General features: G+C 39.8%; 2 long non-coding RNA genes across 5 annotated transcripts; one reads left to right on the top strand and one right to left on the bottom strand.

Annotated features, from left to right (window-relative positions):
• Nucleotides 1–4,824: 4,824 nt before the first annotated feature.
• On the bottom strand, nt 4,825–16,436 carry LOC131819376 (uncharacterized). The gene is made up of 6 exons (XR_009349172.1): nt 16,241–16,436; nt 14,919–14,954; nt 14,128–14,430; nt 12,971–13,078; nt 9,940–10,057; nt 4,825–5,908 (listed from the first exon to the last, which is right to left on the bottom strand). It is a non-coding gene; the product is annotated as an uncharacterized LOC131819376 (long non-coding RNA).
• Nucleotides 6,055–15,445, top strand: LOC131819369 (uncharacterized). Of its 4 annotated transcripts, XR_009349170.1 has the most exons (5): nt 6,055–6,178; nt 6,295–6,380; nt 8,015–8,119; nt 9,905–10,012; nt 15,124–15,445. It is a non-coding gene; the product is annotated as an uncharacterized LOC131819369 (long non-coding RNA). The 4 variants fall into 4 exon arrangements; XR_009349171.1 differs by lacking the exon at nt 8,015–8,119; XR_009349167.1 differs by lacking the exon at nt 6,055–6,178 and having other exon boundaries at nt 6,190–6,380.
• Nucleotides 16,437–16,810: the final 374 nt, after the last annotated feature.

Here is a 16,810-nt window from a genome sequence, read left to right as displayed (position 1 = left end):
TTAATTTATTCCAACAAGGGTTAGGATTGAGACTGAATCTCTGAGTCTCCGTGTTGACCACATGGAGAATTCCAGGTTTTATTTTCTGATATATTGTAAAAGAGGAGGTCTAGGTCTCAGGTGCCTTAGAGTGTATAACTCTATATAGAAGATCCCCTGTCCTGTTCTGAGGGGTTGTTGATTGGAGGGGGTTTCCTCAGGAGGAATCACTGAGTGATAATTATATCTTGAGTGTCTGGGGATATTGTGTTCCTTCTATGTCAGCAGTTCTCAAAATGTGGTCCAGGACCAACAGCTTCAGCTGCACCTGAGATTTTTTTAGAACTACCAATGCTCAGATGTCTACAGAGACCTTCTGAATCAGAAACTCTGGGGGTGGGACCAGCAATGTGCATTTTTACAAGCCCTCCTGGAAATGCTGGTGGATGAACAATCAAGAACACTTACTTGCGGTCTTCAAACCATCCCTTGGTGGGATGACACTACAGAGGACCTACCTAACTCTCATTCACCAGGTAAGAGACCTCAAAGGATGTTTCTCAAACTTCCATGATGACGAAGATTACATGACAGAACTTGTTAAAATTCCTTCTCATGTTCTACCCCCTTTTAAGGATGGGACTGGGAAACTAAGTTTTTTAGCCAGAATTGCAGATGAATCTTATCAGTGAAGCTTAGGAAATTCTTCTAGAAGTTAGGAGAGGTGGCATTATGCTGGTGTAGCCTATTTCTATCTAGCATGTCAGAGATGAGTATTGAGGGGTTGAGAGCTGTCAGAAGAAGAGATTATTATAAAACTATTCATTATATTTTGCTCCATGAAGTGGATGAAACACAGTTCTGAGAGTCTACACAGGAACTGCATAAAAGGCCTTTTCAGGCATTCTCATTTGTCCTTGTAACTGCTTCCAGACACATTTATCCCCCTGATGTTCCTTTCCTGGTGTCCAGAGCCTCTGAATGAAGAAGGGAGAGTGCCCTTGTTCCTATAAGCAGCCTGTTTTCTGCTCCTTGTGGACCTGAAGCCTTCACCTACATATGCTTTTTTTGTTTCTGCTGTCACTCTTTCTTCTTAACTCTCATTCATTCCCTAGGCCTCCATCCTCGTTCCCTCTCCACAGATTACCAGTCCTGTGCTGAAAGAATTCCTACCCATTAGTGGCTTTCTATTGCTCTAAAGAAAAAAAATCCAAAATGCTACATGTGACCTGACCCTGCTTATTGGGCCTAAGCAGAGACCTCCTTACAAGCAACAAAGACTGGTGCGTGCTAACATATTCGAGGGATTATTGAAAGATAATCAGGGCTCGTTGAACAACAAGGAGGACCAGATATGGAGATGGGTGATCACCAGAAAGAGCTGACCATCAAGGACTATAGGAGAGCTCAAACATGGGCATGGGCTGGCCTACTCAGACCACCATGGCAATGACAATTGACCTCTAACATTGCTCTCTCAAAGGCCAACCCCAGCATTAATTGTCCACTTGCTGAGCCCAATTCATGTGTTGACCTCCTGATGACTCAAGTCAAGACTAGAAGAACTGTGACTGCTTTTCATTTTCTAGGGAGGGACAGTGCTTCTCCCCAAAACTCTATGTAATAGAGGTTTCCCAAATGAGAGACTGCAGACAGAGGCAGGGGAGGTCAGCTGTCAGAGAAGCTAAAATAGGTAAGTGTCTAATATGCCAGTGCTCCAGCTTTTGACAATATAAATGTTTGGATAAAAAGAGAAGTTTACATAAGACTCAAAGACTGGCTTAAAATTAATGGCAGCAAATGGACTTCTTTTCTCTTTTCTTGACTTGTCCCTTCCCTTCCCACCTCTCTCTCCCCCCTCCCACCCTACTCTCTTTATTGAAAGTGATGTTCCCCTTCTCAGTACTAGGGAAATTTTAGACCTTTGGAGGAAGAGATGAAAAAGTAATATTCTAAATCATCAGAAAAAAGAAATTAGAAGTTGTATTCGTGGAAATTGCTGAATTAAAACTGCCAAGAGTTTATCTTGTTTGGGGAGTAATTTGAGGTCCTTCTTTTCCTCCATAGCCACAAATATTTGTTTAACGTGGGTCCTTCCTTAGAGTTTGAAGGTACTCATAACATAAGACCTAGAAATTACCTGACGGATTTTCCTCTGTTGAGAAAATAGTCCAAAATAATTGGGGTGGGGGAGAGGTTTGTACAGAAAAATGCTCATTCAGCTTTATTTATAATAGTCTTCAGATTGGAGATAATCTAAATGTGATGGATATCTATTTGGTATGTTCACTTTATGGTATGCTATGCTTACAAAGCATTTAAAATGTGTTTGTTAAAACATGAAGTGAAAAATCAGTGCATAAAATATAATCACAATTATGTGGAAGAGATTTTAAAAAACCAAAAGCCTACCAAGTAAGAAGACATAGGAGTTAGACACACAACATTATGACAAAGAGTGCCTTTAGAAGATAGGATTATGGGTAATCAATTTAAGGTATATTTCTGTTAGTCACTTTTTGAAATTCTTTAATTTCCTCAAATTTTATTGGAGCATGCATATATTTTCCAAAGAAAACAACTGTCAACAACAATAAATGTGCTTCCAGTTTGCACGTGGGATCTTTAGAGATAACTACCCTCTTGCTGAGGTCACCAGTGACATTGGTCCCAGTAATCAAATCCAATAGACATGTTCTACTTCTTTTTACTAAGCCCTCCAGTGATATTTCACAGGATTTATCAATCTTTCCTGACACGCTGTCTACCATTTTCTTTTAATTTTTTAAGATTTTATTTCTTTATTTTATTTTATATTTTTAAAGATATTATGTCCAATTGCTTAAAATTTTTTTAAATAAAGATTTTATTTATTTGACAAATAGAGAGAGAGATCATGATCACAAGTAGGCAGAGAGGCAGGCAGAGAGAGAGAGAGGGAAGCAGGCTCCCCGTCAAGCAGAAAGCCCAATGTGGGGCTCCATCTCAAGACCCTGAGATCATGACCTGGGCTAAAGGCAGAGACTTAACCCACGGAGCCATCCAGGTGCCCCTATTTCTTCATTTTAAAGAGAAATAGAGAGAGCACTCAAATGAGGAAAAGGACAGGAGGAAAGAATCCCAAGTTGACTCCACGCTGAGTGCAGAGCCTAGTAGTGGGGGCTCAACCCCACAACCCTGAGATCATGACTTGAGCTGAAATCAAGAGTTGGATGCATTTTTTAACTGACTGAGCCACCCAGGCACCCCATCTGTCTAATATTTTCTGAAATACCATTCTCCTGGGAGACTGCTTGCATCCCCGTGCCATTCTTGACTTCTTTACCACTTCCTCAGTTTTCCTTGATTCTTCTTCTTCTTCTACTGAAATTTTAAGTGTTATAATTCCATCCCATGAATGCCTTTTTTGTTACTGAACCAATCCTCTCCACTCTGTCTCCATTATGGCACCTCGTTGGTTTATGGGTCCAGCTCTCTTTCTCTTATGACTGCCAGTCTGCTTACTCGACATCTCCATTGAAATACTCTCAGATACTTAAAACTTATGTCCAAAATGGAATTCTTTATCTCTGCTTTATGGCATAGAGACGGAATGAAGGCCCATGTGTCCATTGATCTACTCAATAACAGTGAAATGTAAGTTTCCTATTTTTTAAAATTTAAAAATCATTGAAAATAGAAGTTTCAATATCTTCTTCCTGAATCTCAATGACTTATCTTGTTTACCCACTAAGGTATATATATATATATATATATATATATATATATATATATACCCCTTTCACAACAACTATTTGCATTTCCCAAAATCATAAATAATTTTCTTCTCTGGATAATAGTGTTCCAATTTTTTTTTAAATTAACAATGAGACACAAATTCCAGACCTCAAAGAAACTGGGACAATAAAATAAGGTCCTAGGTGAACACAGCCCACCAACTTCCATGTAATGGGGAGAAAATACAAAAAGTTTTACTTCAACCAATGACTACAATGAAGGATTCTAAGGGTAAAAAAATAATCAATATTAATGAAGCACATAGATAACTATTTCTTTACTGGCATAATTTCAATGAGGAAATTCCTCTATTCTTTATTAACAAAATCAACCAATGTGACAGCATAATTTTGGACAGATATTTTGCACAGAAACTCTGTGGCATACCTATTCAAGTTTTAACAGTACATCTAGAGATCTGAATGTCTTTATTAATTTCATATTCCTTTTTCTTCCAAAAGTAAAAGCAGGTTTAATTACATGATGAGTGTTGGTCAGTTTGGGGGTTATAAAAGGGGATTTGAACCAAGATCTTTTAGACACTTGTGAGTTAAAATGTGATGTAAGCATCCTTGACATCAGTGTCACCTGAAAACTTATTAGAAATACAGACTTTTAGGCTCAAGCTCTGACCCATTGAATCAGAATCTACATTTTTAACAAGATCCCTTCATGATTCATTTGCACACTAAACTTTCAGAAGCATTGTTCTAGAACTATAAATATTTGTGTTTCTTAAAATCTAGCTTTCTGTTGCTATTAGTGATTTAAATTCTGTTTATAATAATTAGGCTAGTCAACTTGTACTTAGTAAAATTAGTTAATAAAAAATATAAACTTAGAGGGGACCCCTGGGTGGCTCAGTGGGTTAAGCCTATGCTTTTGGCTCAGGTCATGATCTCGGGGTCCTGGGATGGAGTCCTGCATCAGGCTCTCTGCTTGGCAGGGAGCCTGCTTCCTCCTCTCTCTCTCTGCCTGCCTCTCTGCTTACTCATGATCTCTCTCTGTCAAATAAATAAATAAAATCTTAAAAGTATATATAAACTTAGAAACTGTTTATTGAATTGGGAATAAGGAAATAACTCATCTAACATGGGACAAAATGTTTGAACATACATTTCACTGAAGAAAATATATGATGGCAGGTATGAATAAATGCTCAACATCATCATTAATAAGGAGAATGCAGATTAAATTCAGAATAAAATGCCACCCCACACTCTCTAGAATTGCTACAACCACAACAACAATAATAGTACCTGACAATACTAAGTGTTGGCGAGATGGTAGACTAGTATTGTGATACGTTGCAGGTGGGGATGCAAAATGATACAATCACTTTACAAACAGTTTGGCAATTTCTTACAAAGTTAAACTTGTACTCATTCCAGATTCAGCTCTTCTACTTCTAGGTATTTACCCAAGGACACAAAAACTTAGGTCACACAGAAACATGGATGTAAATATTTATAGCAGTTTCCTTGGTAATCACCATAACCTGGGAACAATCCAAATGTCCTTCAACTGATGCATGGATGAACAAGCCCTGGGGTATCCATACAATAGAATGCCCCAGGGCCACAAACAAGAACAGATTACTGATAGACACAACAACAGGGAGGGATCTCAAATACATTACACATTATGCAAATGAACAAATCCAGATTTCCATTTATATGACATTGTGTAAAAGGCAAAGCTAGAGGGATGAAGAACTGATGGTGGTCTGCAGGGTTACTGGGTAGGTGGAGTATTTGAATAGGAAGGGTTTGAACAGAAGGCAGTTGCTGTGTGTTAATGGAGCTCTCCTATATCCTCATTGTGTTGATGGTTACACTGGCCTCTGTCAGGTCTCATAAAACTGTATGTAAAAGAGGATACTGTAATGTATGCTTATTAAAAATAAATTTACAAAAGTCAGATATTGTTTGCAGGGCATGCTTTTCACTTTCCAGCCACACCAAAGAGACACCTCACAAGTTCAACATGGGACCGATGTCACATGACAGCACGCATGGCAGCGAGTCTGTGGCCTTTCACCCTTTACCACTTTTCTGCCACACCATGGTGAAGGCCTACAGATGGCTCGCTTTGTTTGTTTCCAGCCTTCCCTTTTCTGAGCTGCATTCTCCTCTTGTCAAGAAGACAGGACCTGGAACACACAAGAGGGAAATGGGAGCATAGTCATTTGCATACTCTAATTAAACTGCCGTATCATGAGCTTTCTTTCTTTGGTTATGTTGGAATGGAAACAAAGGTGTGCCTCTAATTCAGATTTGGAGTGTCATCCCTGGGAACTGGCATGGATGAAATAGGCCAGGAATGTTTGCATGCATTACAACCTTAATGCAGCTCTCTGTTGCACAATTTAAGGGCAGAGCCCCTGGCGTCACAGTCCTTTGTGGACTGACCTTTATCTCAGGTAAGTGGGGCCTTTCTGGTTGGGTCTCTTCCTGTCAGGTGTGCAGGGAAAGATGAGAGCCTGGCCCATGGATGAATGATTGCTTCTCATCCATGGAATTCATTTTCGTATTTGAGGTGCTGCGTAATCTGGGGTAGATAGAGCACTGAGTTGGAAATCCAGGATACACAGACTTCATGAGGACCTTGCTGCTGATACTTAGGTGAGCACCGTAATACCTTAATGCCTGAAATAACTCACGAGGGGTAATTTGTCATAAAAATGCAGACAATTTACACATGAGTTAAGTTTATAAAGTGCTTTTACATGGTTTAATCTTTTTAATCTTCAGGTTCAGATGGTGAAAGAATGGATGAGAGCCATTCAGTGTTTGGTTTTATAGGATGGGGATGTCTCAGCTCTATATTCACTCTGTCCAGATCTTTTAGTTAATGAAGCAGATTTGATCCCAGACTTAACTCATTCCCAAATCACAGAGATTTGGCTTTTTCTTTTTCTTTTTCTTTTCTTTTCTTTCTTTCTTGTGTGTGTGTGTGTGTGTGTGTGTGTGTGTGTGTATGAGTTGAGGTCCAGAGATAAGAATGGGTGAAGGTAATTGAACTTGTAAATTGCATCCTTAGAAAATTAGGCCACAGGATTGGGAAATACAATGCTATGGGGACCCAGTACAGTATGGATAGTGTTTATAACATCTGTAGAAGAAGCTGAATTACTTTTTATCTATACTAACATTTGAGAAAGGATAAATAGAGGCAATTTATAAAGTGATTTGAATTCTTTAGGTTCAATAAAATAATTAGAAATAGTGGCCAATGGGACATAAAGAGAAAATAAAAATAAAAGGAGACATGATTTCAATAAGGGTGTGGGCTAAAATTCAAGTTGAGTATACTAAAGTGGAAATAAATTGAAATAACTTATTAATCCTAAGGTTAAATTAAAGGTCCAGTTCTGAACTGCATGACCTTGACTAGAAATAAGTTTTTTCCCTTCTCTCCCTTTAGCAATCTAGCATTGGCGTCTTCCTATGCCCCAACACTCATGTGGAAAGCACTGGCAAGGACACTAAGCACCTACATCTCATTCTCTAATCCTAGGTAGTTCTTAAACTAAAGAGAACCAAGACTCCTTGGAGACCATCAAGGAGAGGAAAATTTTTTCCTACCCCTTCTGGTTCTTTTGGATGGTCTAATAATTAAATTGACATGAGACAGAACAGGAGAAAAGCAAATTTAATTCATACTTATGGGAGGTCATAGAAAGAAGTGAGACCCAAAGAAGTGACCAAAGCAGACAGTTTTTATTTATACCTTTTAGACAAATAAACAATAAATTTGTAGAACTGGCAAGAAAAAGACACTTAGGCTTGGGTACTAATTAGTAAACGAACTAAGCCGAGTTTATTTATGCAGTATCTGGTGCCTGAATTCCCCATTTCTGGTGATAAGGATATCTCTCTCCCTCCTGGTGCAGGGAGGGGTCCCTTAACATGGAAGATTTATTCCTCCTTTCCAGAGTACAGAGAGGAGAGTCAGAATGTCCTTCTTACACTGGTTGTTTCTCAAGTAACGTTGATTTGAAGTAATCAATATGCCACTTTGGTATATTTTGGGAAAGCTTACCCTGAGCCCCATAAAGATCAATTTCCTGCTCTAATAAGAACACCAGTCATTTGGATTAGGGTCCACCTTAATGACCTCATTTTGATTTAGTTAACTCTTTAAAGAACATATCTCCAAAGACAGTTATATTAGTAGGTATTGGGAGGGGTTGGGACTTCCATTTGAGAATTTAGGGAAGGATACAATTCAGCCTATAACATATTCTATATCACAGATGTAAAGAAGGAAGAGTGCAAAGACATCAGATTGCAGGAAAAGGCATGTCTGGGGACATTCTTACTGGCATAATATGCCAATCAGGATTCTAAGAGAAACCCAGGTAAGAAATAGTTGCTAGGGTTTGAGTCGCTTTGGAAGTCCTAACTGTGTCGCTTGTTCTGGTAAATAATCAATTCATGGATAACTCAAGAAGCTCAGCTGGTCTACTATAATCTTTTTGTTTGGTAGGGGACTGTAAATCGGAAAGATGCATTAAGATATATTAAGTTACATAAACAAACAAGAAATTAGCCAAATCTATAGAATCACTAATTTTCTCAGAGGTTGAATAGAAATATAAATGTTTTATAATTATTATGATAATTTGTGAATATCATGCCTATTTTAAGGTGTCTGAAGCACTTAAGGGAACGTGGCACATTAGGCTTATGCTTTTATTGAGACAAGAATTTGACTAAGGTTTGTAATTAACTTCTAAATGTGTAAGAAGATTAGTAAAGTTTATACTTTGATTTGTTAGTTGTGTAATCTTAAACATTTAGAGAAATTTCACTTAATATAATTACATTGAAATATAATTACTAAAGAAAGGGAAGGTAATGTATTTGATTTTCTACATACACATAAACTTCTTTTGAAGTAAACCTCCTGGCAGGACTCCTGAGGTGGTTACGAGCTGGAAATAGGTGTGATGTCAACAGTCCTTGGCAGAGAGGGTATGTGGTATGAACTAGTAGCCCTCATACTCAGCCCTCCCCTTCCACCTCCCAGGACTCCTGGCTATTAATTCCAGTACAAAAAAGGAAGCTGAGTCTCACTTAAATATATATTTCACTAAATTTCCTCCTTTGATTCTGTCTCATTGAGAAATACTGTGGCTATCCCTGTACTTCTTAAAGGGGTGGGGATTGAGGAAGATGATTTGCCACTAAAGTGGTTTGAATCAAAATTGTTCCTACAGTCACTCACTGACCTTCACTAGCCCCATTTGTGCTCCAGGTTTTTCCACATCCTTACCTTTGCTTATGTCACTATCCCCTCTTCTAGTACTATCTCCACTTATGTTTACTCAGAGGTGAACCAAAGCTTGGGTCCTCCCCACAAGAAGACATTAATAGTATACGTAGGAAATTTCTCTTGCCCAGAGTCTGAGGTTGATGAGAAAATGGATTCAATAAATTTAATTCATTAAAATAGTCCATTATTGGGATGCCTGAGTAGCTCAGTGGGTTAAAGCCTCCACCTTCCACTAACAGTCCCGGGGTCCTGAAATCGAGCCTCACATTGGGCTCTTTGCTCCGTGGGGAGCCTGCTTCCCCCTTTCTCTCCCTGCCTGCCTCTCTGCCTACTTGTGATCTCTGTCAAGTAAAATAAAAAATCTTAAAAAAAAAAAAAAGAGTCCATGATTTAAGATACTACTAGAATACCCCATTACTATTTGCATTTCAAAATAGTGCTATAAAGGAGGCACATGCTTAATCTGAAAGAGTTATCTGAATATCTCAAACCAGCTTTTTAAAAATACTTCCATGTGCCCATGATTATGCTATGGATCAGGTCCCTGGTTTTAGTCATGGCATCACTATTTATGGGAAACTTGACCACAAAAAAATTAATGTCAGTAGCTGTCACGTGAGTATCTCCATAAGTGCTATTTGGTACTTTGTGTACATCAATACATGAAATACTCCCTCTAGTCAGTGTTCCATGTCTTACTTTCCTGTAGATGACGATTGGAGACTTAAAAATGTCAAGGTAGTTTTCATAGTAATATCTGGGTAGAGTTGAAATTCAAATTTTGGTCTTGTAAGCTATAAAACTATTCACTATAAATCTAGTTCACTTTTTACTTTGATTCACTGTTGTTTTACCCCTTGAATATAAGTTTCCCTTCAGTGAAACCATCACTAGGATACCTACCAGGAGATCCTTGTGCAACCCAATGTCATTGATGTGAAGAGAAGGCACGCCTCTTTCCATGATGAAATTCAAGGTAGGTGGGCATTTTCAAACCGCTAGGGTACTCTGTCCCAAAAACCTGGTTTTAAATATATATATGTGTTTATAATAATATTTATATTGGTATTTATACATCTATAAATACTAGAGGTAAGTCTACCTGTCTCTCAATTTGAGGCAGAGTATTGATGGACAGTGAGGCAGGGACCCATTTACCCTTCCACTTGGCACAGAATCCGGGTCTAGGTTTGCCATTGCTGAGTAGGGTTGACAGATTAACAAATATAAATATAGAGTTTCTAGTTACATTTAAAAGAGACAAAACATATGTTTTAAGTAAAGTTATGTCTCGTATAATATTTGTAGGTAACACTGGAGCACACTTATAAAAAAATGTTTTTACTTGAAATTCAAATGCAAGTGGACAACCTCTATGCTATCTAGCAACCCTGGTCATAAGCCCTGGGTCTCAAATTGGCAGCTCTCACCACAGATAGGCTCTTCCTAGCAGGGGACTGACACATCAGAAATAAATAGGCCTGTAGACAGAGGGCCAGGCTGACCCTCAGTGCTTGTCCCAGAGACAAAGAAAAGGAAAAGACAGGTTACCACTTACAAAAGACAAGATTAAACATCTCCAGCATTCATAGAGGAGTTGGCCCTCTTACAAAAAGGATAGTCTCTTTTCCTATTTGATGTTGACCTGATTTTCTTTTTTTATTTAGCAAAGCAGACAATTGTACTTTTCTGCTCAGCTCAAATTTGGGAAACTTCTAGTTTGCTATTTCATTTTTTTCCCCCTGTTGTGGGGTCACATGTATTTGTAGTACACTAAAACATGCAAAAACAAAAACAAAAATACCTTTCTATTTCCTATTTAGTCTTTCTACTCCACTGTGTTGTGGAAGAGAATCTAAATTAAGTTCGATCTGGAAAGCTAAGTCCTATCTAATAATTGATCTTTTGGGGATAACACATTTCTTTAGTGTTAAATGTTTAGAACATGAAATAGTCTTTCAGATTATTTTCCCCATACCCCCCCCTTTTTTTTTTCACCAGGATGGCATCAGGATACATGGGGGAAGAGGGGCTCATAGATCCATGAATACCATCTGAGTCTGCACTGATATCAGCCAATGACCAATGTGGGGTGTTCCCTGAACTGAAAACTGACCAGGGGTCAGCCTATGAACCTCACAACTGGAGTTCCAGATCCTAACTTTTCTACCAAGAGACAAGCGTCCTCTCACACTCCACCCTCTTTCAGGGAATGACTCTCAGCATCTGCTGGACCATCTGTACTCTCAGTAATGTTCCATCCCCATCCCTCATGTCAGTGGGGAACTTCTGGATACTGTCACCAACTCTTCAGAGCCAGCTGTCTAGCCTTATCCCTCAACTTCTGTTCAGCCTCACCCACCTCTGCTCATGCAGAGTGTGGCCATGGGGAGTGTTTCTCCTGGGGGCTGACCATTTCCCAAAGTTTTCCCTAGAGAACCATGTCATTGGTTCCTCATTATGTTTTGAGTTCCCCCAAACCTTCCTGAATGTGTTTCAAGCCCTCACTCTTGCCCAGGCCAAACTCCACACACTGGAGAGAAAGGAGGACCACTCCTTCTTAGTTGCTCAGTCTACTCCTGCCATTGATCAATTCCCCCAAATTTTCTGGGGTCCAAAGGGGCATGTTTCAACCTTCACTATATCATGCCCTGAGTTCTGTCTACCTCAGTAATTAAAAAGTAGGTTCCACTTGGCTCTCGATCTCCATGGAACCCACGGGAACTCAGAACATTATGTTTCTTTGTAATAAACCTCATTATAGAGATCCAGCACGAGAATTGAAGTCGATTGATAGTTTCTGTTCAAGGCAGGATTCTGGGGTGATAAACCTCATGGTTTAATTCTTGGAAGTAGAAATCTGCAAAGTGCATTATTTGGGGCCAAGCAACAATTCATTATCCCTCTTTCACTCATCCCATGGTTCTCTGCAGGGTGGAAGATCTTGCTCTACAGTCTTCCTTTGGCTGCTTCATGCTCCCACATCCTTGGTTTCCTTCTCCAAATGCATTTTACCTGGTCTATTTGTTTTCGTTACTCCTTCTCTCTAGGGTGGTCTTTCTTTCCTTTTTCACTTGTCCCTTCCCCCCTTTAAGATCTCTACTCCATTTGCCTCCTCCCAGAAGACCACCCTGACCACTGTCTATAATTATCTGAGATTTCTTTCTTTATCCCTATGTTTTACCCATTTCCTTTCATCTGTAATGTAACTTGCATCATGATAGGAACATTTCCATTTGGTTCATTTTTGCATTTTCAGTGTTTATCTCATGGTAGTTGCTCATAAATATTTGTTGACAAAATTGAAATTTATCATATGTATCTATACCCACATCCATGAATGATAGTTCAACTATAAAGGTAATTTTGTCATAGTTACCACAAAGGTACCTGTGCTGTGTACTGGCAACATACTTAGTCATCTATATTTTTCCTAATTTTTAAAGCATCCTGATACATTTCACAAACAGAGACACTGGGACTTGGATGTGTTAATTTTTGCCTGAGGTCACTCAGATTAAATGTTAATAGGTGGCAGAGCTGAGAAGAGACCCAGATATGTCAAACCTTAAAGTTTTCTATTATATTATACTGCCTTTCAAAAAACAAAAATAGTGTTTTAGTTTTACAATGTGCTTTGAGGTACTTTGGGACATGTAAGGTGAATTAAAATAACTCTTGATTTGGTGTCAGAATACATAGATCTGAAACCAGGGTTGCTCAACCTTGGGGCTTATAACAATTTAGTGCAGACAAATCTTTGCGATAGGGGCTATTCTAGGCATTGCAGGATGTTTAGCAGCAAACCTGACCTCTGGATGCCAATACTATCATTCCTCCTTGGTGACAGTCCCAAATTTCTGAACATGGACAAAGGTCCCCTGGAGGCAAGAAGACCCCTGATTGTAAACCAGTGCTTTCCACTGATGCTTACCATTTATGTGATCTGGATCAGTTCATTGTCCTTCTCCAAGCTCAGTGACCTGCGCTGTGGAGTAGGAGTTGCAAATCGCTGCTGGGACCGTAAACCTTATCAGTAACTCTATGAAATTAGAAAATGTTACATTGATTAAGAGCTTATTATATGTAAGTTATCATGCCAAAGTATATATTTTCTTGCTCAGTCCAGCCCACAACCCTCTGAAGTACTAGGATTAGCTCCATTCTCCATGTTCAGAAAGGAATGCCCTGAGGAATAAGACAACATGCTCGCTTCACAGATTTGGCAGGTGTAATATGGGAGAGTCAAACCCAGGCTGATTACAAGACAAGGGATTTGGGGGAAAAAAAAGAAAAAGAAAAGAAAAGAAGAAAAGAAGTAGGTCATTCCATTTGTTTGTTTGGTCAGTATTATCACCTTGCAATATAATAAACGACATCAAAATGTGTTTATCTTCTGCTCAGCTGGGTAGTCAGAGCAAAAAAGTAATAAGGAATATTAGTACAGACCCTGAACTGCAAAGATTGAGTAGATATTCCTAAATTTCTTTTGTGAGTATGAAAATGAACATTGTATCTTTACAAAAAAGAAACAACCAGTAGACATTATCAAAGAGACACTGATATAACCACTTCTTTAAAAATGAAAAGATGATGTTTTATTCACATGACAGAGGGAGGCAATGCCAGCTCTAGAATCTATCAAGTCAGGATAATTCCGGAGAGCATCAACGTTTTCCACTGCTTTTTATGGTTTTCAGTAATTTCACTATTTTCACTATTTTACAAATAAATAAAATTGGTGCTCTTTTCAGGGATCAGACGGGAAAAGTGGTATGTTTTGGTAACAGATAGAGAAAGAAAGACAGAGAGAGGAGAAGAGACATAGTGATGGAGAGAGAGCAGAAGAGAGAGAGAGAGAGACAGAGACAAGCAGAGAGAGAAGAGGGAAGAAGGGAGAGAGAGAGAGGAAAAGACAGAGATAGAGAGACTGAGAGAGGGAGGGGGTCAAGGAGAGAGAAAAAGAGAGAGATAGAGATCACTAGGAAGGAAGGAAAGAAGAGACAGTATGAAAACCACTCCAAGTTCTAAGTGAGGAGATTATCAGACCATCTCTATGGGAGGGCACGTGTGTAAGTCGGTTAGGTTTACCTGATGTCCCTTCCTGGTCTTGGAGCTGTTAGCTCAGTGCAGCAGTCCCTGGCCTCCCCCTCCTGTCCCGGGGCCTCTAGATGGCCCAGAATGACATCCTGAGCCTCCGGACAGCCTCTCCCAGCTCACTGTGCCCTCTTGGGAAAGAACTAAAATAGACCTCCATTTGCCTTCTCAAAGGAACTTTGTGCAGCTTGGGACTTGCTTCCTTCTGTGGTTTTTGAAAGTTGCGGGGGAGGCTCGATTCTCTCACCTGGAACCTGATTGTCTTTCTGTGCCCCCAGCAAGGCAGCTTGGAGCAGCCTGAAAATGATGAACCCTTGTCACTTTATGTTAGAAAGAAAGTGTTCCCATCTGTGGTTTCAGTTACACTTCAGGTTCAATCTTTTCATGAGTGAGGACAGGGCTAAACGTTTGCTAGTCATTAACTACCTGCAAGAACACTCAGTAACCAAGAGAGATGGTGCTGAGCTACTGTGCCCAGAGCAGTTTTTGGAAGGGAAAGTGATATTATCGATATTGCTCCCTCTTTCCTGGAGGGATAGATGCCTGCACTAGGCCATCTACAGCCTCCAGTATCAAGGAACTCAGATCTCAGAAGACACAGAGGGTGTATTTGGGGGAGAACAGTAAGGGGCCTGTCAGAAACAGCAGCTTTTGGGGATTAAGGTAATAATAATAATAATAATAATAATCTTTCTTCTTATTATTATTATTATTTTAATAATAAAGTTATTATTATTATTATTATTATCTCCTCTTGGACCAAATCATTGGGTCTTTCCACTCACCAGGATTGGTTTAGCCAGACCCACCAATTCCATGCCCTAGAAAAGAAAACAGAATGATACCCAGGATGAGGGCTTAGTTCCTGCTTTATGGTTAATTAGCTTTGTGATTTTAAGCAAATGATTCCCTTTCTCAGCCTGAATTTGTTTATGAAGGTGTGCAAACTGATCACTAATCTCCAAACTTTTTTTTTTTTCCTACCCCCAGCTGCGAGATATATTTTTCAAGCAGAATGTTTCCTGGAACTTCAGTATACAGAACAAGAATAAGCCAGCAGCTCCAGTTGGCATGGTTGACTGAGCAAAGGGCAGAAAAAAGAGCCAGCTGGGTTTCTGGCCTCGAAGAAGTCTCCTCTCCCCTAGGGGCAGGCCCAAGTCTCCTTCCCACATTCCTGGGTCATCACCAAAAGGATTGTGAAAATCCCTGAGTATTTTATTCACAAGACTCTCAAACATTTTATACATCTATTCTGTAAATGAAATAAAATCAAATAAGATCACACCAGAAAAAAAACTGAGTAAAACCGAAAGCACATTGTGTCGTTCCTGAGCTGATTCTGACGGAGATCAGATGGAGCTGGAGGGCACTTGTTTCTCATCTACAAAGGTGCATGGGCCGTTGGCTTTGTCCGGCATGGGCAAGAATGAAACCCAAGGTACAGTTTCAGGAAGATGCCTTTGTTCTCTTCTGTGAACATAAGAGCCTTAAAAAAGTGTTGAGCAACTCAGGGGGAAAAGAAAAAAAAAGGAGAGAGAGAGAACTTTTCTTGATAAAGAAAAGCTTTTCTTGATAAAGCATTTCCTTTCATCTAAAACCCAAACAGAAACCTGGGAGGGCAGGAGCCCCCAGGGCTGTGCTTCCTTACCACGCTGCTTTCACTTCCATGGCCACTCACTGCTGCATCGGGGAGGAGAGGTTTGGTGGCCCTTTGGTGGCAATTACCCATTGGCTCTGGTGGCCTGGAAGGGAAGTTAACCAGGGAGGCTAATCTCCTTGGAAAGTTGATCCCATTGGACTCCTTACAATCGCAGGTGGGGATTCACTCATCCATTCATTCATCCATCCATCCATTCATTCGTTCAGTCAGGACTAGTACAGACTATACACAAAAGAGAACACTTGTATATCCTTTTTCCAGATTCCTCAGTAGTGGATTCTTGATGTTCCAGGTTTTTGCACCATGGGAATGAGCGAGATTTCCCATGTTCTTCTCTGTCTCTGAGAATCTGTTAAGACAGCAGTTAGATATCCTCTGAGAAGCCTGCCTTAACCTCCTGGTCTAGAGTAGGTGCCCCTCCTGTGAGCCCCTGGCACCCATGCTTACCAGTATCAGCCACGCCTGTTCACTGCTACAGAAATTTTGGGATAGTGGAGTCTGGGTCTCTGTTGCTCATGGTTCTGGTCCCAGAGGGCCTAGCAGAACATGTGGCACATAGTAGGTGAGCAATAAATACTGGTTGGAAGAATTTAAAAGTACGTTCCACAACACACTATGGAATCTAGTTACTTTGTTTGCCTTCCTTCCCTACCTTCCCAATGGGCTGTGACCTGGAGGTTGGTGCCTCACCTCTTCCTGACTGACATCACCTGAATTTTCCCATTGTGAAGTGACAAGGAGTAAACCTGACGTGAATTCAAATCTAAGACCCTGGCATGTCCTGCAGTGAGTTGCCTGATTCAATTTGCTCATGTCTAAATGTGAAAATGAAGACATAATTTCTACATCCAGAGACACTAAAAAAGTTTAGAAGGGATGCCAGTGGTCTGCCTTAGACCATCCATAGTGTATGATGGGCACATAGCAATAGCTTGCTATTAATAGAAAGTTCAATTTGTTTAAACTTCTAAAGCTCATTGAATTGCTGGAAATACAGTCTCTTCCTCTCAATATACT

This window comes from Mustela lutreola, chromosome 1 (genome assembly GCF_030435805.1).
Source record: "Mustela lutreola isolate mMusLut2 chromosome 1, mMusLut2.pri, whole genome shotgun sequence".
Lineage (NCBI taxonomy): Eukaryota > Metazoa > Chordata > Mammalia > Carnivora > Mustelidae > Mustela > Mustela lutreola.
This window is presented reverse-complemented; position numbering and strand designations above follow the sequence as displayed.